Here is an 8,235-nt window from a genome sequence, read left to right on the forward strand (position 1 = left end):
CCCCAGCGGGCGTTCCGGGCTGTTATTGGTGGGACGTTGCGACGCGAATCCAGAGGTAGGGTCTCACCCGGATTAAAGGATGACACTCGCTGCATGGTTTCATTTACCAAACCCACAACAAACAAGAGGACGTTAGAACACTCGTGAACCTCAAGAAAAAGATCACATGGAACGATAACATGTAGGGATGCACATTTTGGATGGATCATCAAACTTCAAAGTAAGTAGCCCAAATCAGGCAGCGCAAAGTGGGTAATTTTTTAAGAAAAACGGCACAATTCCAGGGTATGAACCTCCTAAAAATGTGTTATTTTGATGACCATTATGATATCAAAGTGAATATATCAACCAGAGAAAAATACAATTTTGATTCGAATATCGGTTGTCATAATTATGCAATCTCCCCTTGTTGATTCTAAACTGTCATTATCTCCACGTCAGTTTCGCAGATCTTGACACCTCACTCTAAAGACACTTGTACTTTCGTTTTTTAATTAGAGGAGAACTTGTCCTGATTTATATTTTGTGTATATTGCGATAAAGCACGTATTTTAATTAGCTATCATTTTGCAAATATTTACCCATGCCACGATGCACTTGTTACCTAAAATGGCATTAATAATACAGAATCCTATTAACGTTCTCAGAAGTTTTGATCTATAGGCCTAGGCCTAGGATGTTTAGAAAAAAAATCTTTGCAAAATAAGTTGTTATAATGTGCGAAGAGAAGGTGTCCTCTAAATGATTAAACTTGAAATTCTCTTTTGGAATTAAGAAAAGTTGAACTATTTGGGGTATTTTGCGATTAGAAAGAGTTGAAAAAAATAAGACGGTTTTAAATATTAGGCATAGTTGTGGTAAGATAAGATAAGATAAGATAGGAACTTTATTATTCTACACTGGAGAAATTCAAACTGGCCATGATTCAAACAGTACAGACAAAAACGCTTAACATTATTTAACAATAAACAGACAGATAAAAATTAGTTAAGAATTATGTATCTATCTGGTAATATTGGGAAGGGAAACAAAATTCATCGCAGTTCACTGGCCACCAAAACTCTTTTTAGGGTGATAATGTTCCGTTTGATTTGTTTTGTACGGTTTAGTTTTCTGTATACTTTTTTATATGTGATTTTGTTTTATCGCCAGTTTTCTGTAGCTTAAATTTAACAACACTATTGTTTATATGATATTTACTTTAAATTATTAATTAAGTGGCAATGTTCCGAGGAGTTGCTGAAATGGTCATAAGACAATACAATTAATTATGTGTCATTTATAAGGTTCTCGAGTCATCAATCACTAGAAGAAAATTATCACAGTGCGAAACAAAATGATTTGTAAATATCAAAAATATTCCTTACGGCAATAACCATATTGACTTCTGTAATTAAATTTATTGTTTACATGAAGTAATTAGAAGGTTAATATTAAGCCTTTTGGGTGGTATAAAAAAGCCTCGCTAAGTATTTTCTTGCAGTCGATGAGCTGGATTTAAGATCGATAGCATCTGAACGATCTTTTTGCTGGAGTGAAAATCGTCAAAAGTTCCTCCCGTAATTTTGGTAAGTGTTCCTTGCCGTCTCCAATTAAGCAAAATTATCTCAAATTTTAGGAATACTTGACTAGTATTTTTATATAATTCTTTATCTACTGGCATCGCGTTCACGTCTTTCCACTTGAAGTTGAACTTTTTGAGTATAAGAATCTCAAAGTTACCTTCTAACGTTTGACAATTCCTTTCAAGTTCCATTTTTTACGCCTGTACTTTTGCCAGATTTGTATAATCATTACTTTACCTACTCGGCTACAAGCATCATGGTTATCCAGTCATAGACACCATTTTGTTTTTTGTTTTAGCCGCAGTTCCCGTCAAGATGTACACGTTGTTGCCAATACTCTTACTGGTTGTGAGTGCTTACGGTACGAAATTGGAGCCAGACCACTCCGAGCCAGGACGATACATCGTTAAACTCAAGGTTTGAAATAAACATGTTATCCAATCATCGTTATTATCTGATCTTTACTTTAAAAAGTGCAATATTATTGATTTCGATAATATTTCTTGTTGTTGTTCCTGGTGTTGTTGTTGCTGTTATTGTCGTCGCTGTCGTCTTCAGCCGTTTAATTTACTTCAAAACGCGACTTAAATTATGTTTTAAATTATTTCGTATTGTTTTATTCAATATAATTGTACGCTCAAGAATTTCCTAAAGTTCCTCTGGGTAAACTCCTACTAACTATTAGAAATCGTTCAGCGATAATTGTTGCCAATACATACAATGCAGACATATTGTGTTCTTTGCTTTTCACTTAAATAGCACAGTTTGGCAACATTGTCATAAAGCACATCAATAAGGAGAGCTCATAAGGATTTGAGGACGATTGTAAAAAAAAAATCATAAATAATTTCAGAATCATTTTTCAGAGATGGGTTATCATTAACTCAGGAATACTTCACCTGTTTTGTTTGTTTTAGTCGAGCGAACTGGCGGGAAAGTTTGCGGAAGATTTGGATGAATACCGACAGTCTGCAAAGAAGTTGCCAATTGGTCACGTGGAGATGATATCACAAGCGGAGACGGGGTCAAGTCTAACCGTCATGAATTTGAACCGCCAATCACTGGATATGGTGAGTATTTGGGGGTTTCCCCACTATAAAGACAGTAGAATGCAAATGAATTCAAACTCACGCTGTGGAAATTTCTTTGGTACTGTTTTTCCCTCTTTTGTTTTGTCCTTAAAGACACTGGACACTATTGGTAATTGTCAAAGACAAGTCTTCTCACTTGATGTATCTCAACATTTGCATAAAATAATAAACCTGTGAAAAATTGAGCTCAATATTGGTCGTCTAAGTTGCGAGATAATAATGAAAGAAAAAACACCCTGGTCAGCTTCTTTCTCAAAGAGCCGTTTCTCACAATGTGTAATACTACCAACCTCTCTCCATTGCTTGTTAGCAAGTAAGGTTTTATGCTAATAGTTATTTTGACTAATTACCAATAGTGTCCACTGCCTTTAAGGTAAGGTACCAAAATGAGCACATGCGCACACACACAACTTCTAAGGATGAATACATGCACCCACTTAGTTTCACAACTTTTCTTAAAACTACAAAGGTCTCCATCAAGTGTTTTTCTACATTGCACTGTTCTTGTAGGTACGCAATCACCCATCAGTGGAGTACGTGGAGGAAGACGGCCTGGTCGAACTGGAGGTTGAGATTGGGGCGGGCCATTTACTGGAGACTCGGGGGGACGATGTGTCATACTGGGGACTCGACCGAATCAATCAGAAAACACTGCCGCTGGACGAAAATGTCTCATTTGTTGGTAGGAATTATTTTAGATTAGAAAAAAAAGACAAGTTGGCTAAAGTGGGACTTGAACCAACAATCTTCGGATTAATGTACCGGTGCTCTGGCGGGCCTCCTATTTAGTCAATATCTGGAAAATAACACGTATGGCCATTAACGATTTCTCAAAATGAGAATTCAGAGAACAAAAATTGTTCACTCTTTTGTTGCAAAGGCACTGGACACCTTTGAATAATGCAAGGAAAAAACACTTCAAAAAAATGAATGTGTGATTTCAGATGTCTAATGCCTGAAGTCTGTAATTATTTGAGTGAGAAATTACCTCTTTCTAAAAAGCTACGTTACTTCAGAGGGAGCCGTTCTCACAATGTGTTATACTATCAACAGCTCTCCGTTGCTCTTACCAAGTAAGTTTTTATGCTAACAATTATTTTGAGCACTAATAGTGTCCAGTGCCTTTAAACAGATCAAGATGGTTTCTGTCCTACAGGTGACGGAACTGGGGTGAATATTTACATCATTGACAGTGGGGTGATGGAAACACACTCAGACTTTGGCGGGAGAGTCAAGGCGGGCTTTGACGTCTTCGACAGCGATGTGAGTAAACAGACTTACAATCTCGCGGTTACGCGTGGCTTAATTTTGATTTTCCCGCTCAAACTATGCCATACTCAGTGTTGGTACAAGGTTCAAGAAGCAGTTCTGAAGGAAACGTATACCTTTTTGTTTTTGAACCCGTCCCGATTGTTTTAATTCGATATAAGATAACAAAAAACTTATCCGTGAAAATTGCATTTCAATAGGCGGAAGCGGTTATGTCCACGCAGGAAGAATATTCCGTAATTTAAATAACACACAATCTGAGAAACGTGTCTGACAAAAACGTTTCTCAATATTCTAATTTGGGGGGATAAGAACTGATGTGCTCATAACCACATTATTTAGAATGTTTCTCAAAATACTTACCATCGTAAGCTTCTGTACTTCTAACCAATGAAGTCTGTATTGCCAGTAATTTTAAGAGTGGTCCAAGCGTATACCTTCCATTGAAAGAGAACATTATTGCTTGACAAGTTCCATTCTAGCAGGGCCTTATCTGAAACAAATTTTGAGATGTTTGGGTCGAATTCTCTGAACAAAAAGCAAATCTTCCGAACTTGGTTTAAAAAAAATCCTCTGGCTTAACCAAACCCCAACCACAACCGCTCAACACCCGATCCCCGACCTATTCCATCGAACATTAAGCCATTCTGTCTTGATCCTCTACAGGGGCAAGATTGTCTCGGACACGGTACAAAAGTTGCCGGAGTCGCTGCTGGCAAGACGTACGGCGTGGCAAAGGGTGCTACCATACACTCAGTCAGGACGCTAGACTGTAACGGTGTGGCGAGGAACAGTCAAATTGCAAGAAGTATGGAGTCAGGTTTTCTCAAAATCTTTCAACAAGCTCCAGTAATTATTGACATTACTGATTCTTAAAGACTAAGTCCAGTACTAATCTATGTAGATGGTGTCTGGCCAGAGGCTCAGCAGTAATGTATTAGAGAACTGCAATTTGTGTCCACTGGCATTCCTTGTCAAATTGCTGAATATACGTAAACGAATAGAAGAGCAGATAATTTGTTAATTTCAATAATGTTATTGAATGTATTGATGTTGATGTCTTATAATCACTCAAGTAGTTTCATATCAACCAGATCTTAAGATATTTCCATCTTTTCGCTCCATTACCGCCTCCCTTATTCACCCACCATGCCACTCCGCCATCCTCAACCAACAACTACCACCCACACTCAACAACACCACTCACACAAAAACCCTTCCACTTTACACCCGACAACCCATCCATAACCCATCCCCACCACCTCCCCCACCCACAACCACCCATCCCCACCCACCACCAGGCATTGACTGGGTAGCAGAGCACGGTGAGTCTCCCTGCGTGGCCACAATAGCCCTCTCCAGTCGTTCGTCTAAGACCATCGATGCAGCCATCCAACGCCTGGCAGAGTCCGGCTGCCTACCGGTGACTGCCGCTAGCAACGAAGTCAAAGACCGGCAGTACGATGCGTGTGTGCGATCACCAGCTCGCTCTCCTTATGTAAGATCTAGATTACATTGTCAAAAGCATTCTGCAAAATACTCGTTAATGGATTCATAGTCTTTGGTCGTCGGTCTCCTCTCGTCGGTCTTCTGTCATCGCCAAGTCTTCTGACGATGACTATAGAGTAAGCTAGTTTCCCAGTTGTGACACTTAACCACGATGCTTCGTCCTATGGATGGGACGTAAAGCAGTTGGTCACGTGTATTGTGTAACACATGTAAAAGAACCCAGTACTCTTTATCGAAAAGACAATGAGTTCACCCCGGTGTTCCTGGTTTGATTGGCTGCATAATGCGCCACAGCACTTTGTAAACCATTACATAGTGACGTGTAAAAGGAGTAGGTCTCATAATTCAAACTTAGTCCCACAAACTCTGCAGGAAAATATTGAATGTGGTTGCGCTAACAAAATTAAGCGTCTAAATCTCAACCTTGAAGATGTTGAGTTGTCAACCACCGATTCTTTTCAGAACCAACACAAGAGGTTTACACATGGTGTTACCGCAGACCAGTGTGTATTGTGTATTTTCGTCCCCTTCTGTTTTATCTGATTATTATTTTTATATTGTTCACAAAAAGGCCCTGACTGTTGGAGCTTCTAAAGCTGACGATTCCAAGGCGTGGTTTTCACGGTACGGGATCTGCGTGGATATCTTTGCTCCAGGGTATGACATTCGGACTACCTCGAAGAAGGGGGATGATGAGTTCCTGTACGCCCGGGGGACGTCACTGTCTTGTCCCTTTGTGGCCGGTAAGAAGAGCTTAATTATTTTGTTTAAGCCCGTGGACACTATTGGTAATTGTCAAAGACTAGTCTTCACAGTTGGTGTATCTCAACATATGCATAAAATAACAAACCTGTGAAAAATTGAGCTCAGTCGGTCGTCGAAGTTGCGAGATATAATGAAAGAAAAAAACACCCTTGTCACACGAATTTGTGTGCTTTCTGATGCTTGATTTCGAGACCTCAAATTCTAAACTTGAGGTCTCGAAATCAAATTCGTGGAAAATTACTTCTTTCTCGAAAACTACGTCACAGTCAGAGGGAGCTGTTTCTCACAATGTTTTATACTATCAACCTCTCCCCATTACTCGTAACCAAGAAAGGTTTTATGATGATAAATATTTTGAGTAATTACCAATAGTGTCCACTGCCTTTAAGGAATTCAATACGTTTGGTAATTGGAAGTTTGGAAACCACTGCCTGTTTCAATTCTATAGTATAGATAATGATATAAAACTATATCTGTGAAAGGTGGAAGTGTTTTGGAGATATTGCCGAAAATCGGGAGCGGATATGTCCAAATGAAGAAAAATCTTCAATATTGCACTACAATATCTGAGAACTCAGATGTGTGATAAACACGCAGTAGCCCTTCTTCGAAGTGGAAGTTTCGCAAAGTATTGCAAGAGAAATGGCACAAGTCATTTTAAAAAGGCAGATCCGATGTTTGAGTATTATTAGTAACTTTTTCGCACATAAACACTAAAAGCTCAATATTCCTAATCACGTCACTGAAACACCATCGCCTAAAAGCTCTAAAGGCCTCCATGAGACAATGGGCTTTTTCCTTACAATGCCATGCCCACTCCAAGGAAAAGAAAATCACATGAAAATTGGTGAGTTTTTTTTTAGGAGATTGCCCATAACTGATTGCTAGTAAATTAATGCATTGTGTTACATGGCCCTATGTGCCTGAGACGGGTTGCTGGTAGAATGCCTTGCGTGAAACGGACCTAATGTTGATAACCTCATTTCTTTCTGTTCATGTTTCTAGGCGTTGCTGCCATCCACCTCGGTAACGGAGTGCCTCAAGATGAGGTACGAGAGCGGATCCTCAATGATGCTACTGTCTGTGAGATACCAGATGCTGGTAGAGGCTCACCCAACCGCCTCCTGTACGTTGACCCTGGCCGGAAGTAGACCCCATCAACTTTATGATGATGTGCATCTCTCAATGCACACCTTCCTTATTAAAACCTTGGGAGGCATCATGTTCACTGTATGGTCTTGGTTAGAATATTGAAAAGCAGTGGACACTATTGGTATAATTAATACTCAAAATAATTATTAGCATAAAAACTTACTTGGTAACGAGCAATATGGGGAGCTAGGAGTGTTGTTAGTATAAAACATTATGGGTACGGCTCCCTCTGAAGTAGGCCTAGTTTTTGAAAAAGAGGTAATTTCTCAGTCAAAAGTAAAAGACTTAAAAACAGATTACGATTGGCCATGTTACTAGTTTGTTATAAGTAATTCGTTTTCTAGTTTGTTTAGTATTATGTGAATGTGAAGTATTATTTTGGACGAATTCTTTATTTATTGTGTACACTGAAACATTGCAAAATACTAATTTTTATTGTCAAAAAAACTTAAAGAGTCATACAACTACCTCCATAGCTAGTGGACCCAGTCCGGAAATGTATTCTATGAATTACTGAATAAGACCAAAAGAAAAAATAAATGTTGCTGTGAACTGTGTTTGTCGTCATTTTGTAACTTTTCCAGAAAGTTTCGGGAAGATTTAGGCCGGGGCAACGTGTCTCATCAACTGGACCCTGTAATCATCCTCTTTTCTGGACCCCCCCCCCCTCCCTCTTCCCAACATACAATATTGTTTGTAGCCTATAGTCATCTTCTCACACACAGTAGGCCTACTACCACCAAAGAGCAATCGTCTGCCCGCCCACAAACGGCTCATGCAAGCCACGCCCCTGTAAACGCAGCACTTTTATGAAGCCCGCCCTCTTGTGAAAAAATAACTATTACAAGTGCATGATGGGAAGGAAATATTTTCGATGTTGCCGA

The sequence above is a fragment of the Asterias rubens genome, chromosome 11 (genome assembly GCF_902459465.1).
Source record: "Asterias rubens chromosome 11, eAstRub1.3, whole genome shotgun sequence".
Lineage (NCBI taxonomy): Eukaryota > Metazoa > Echinodermata > Asteroidea > Forcipulatida > Asteriidae > Asterias > Asterias rubens.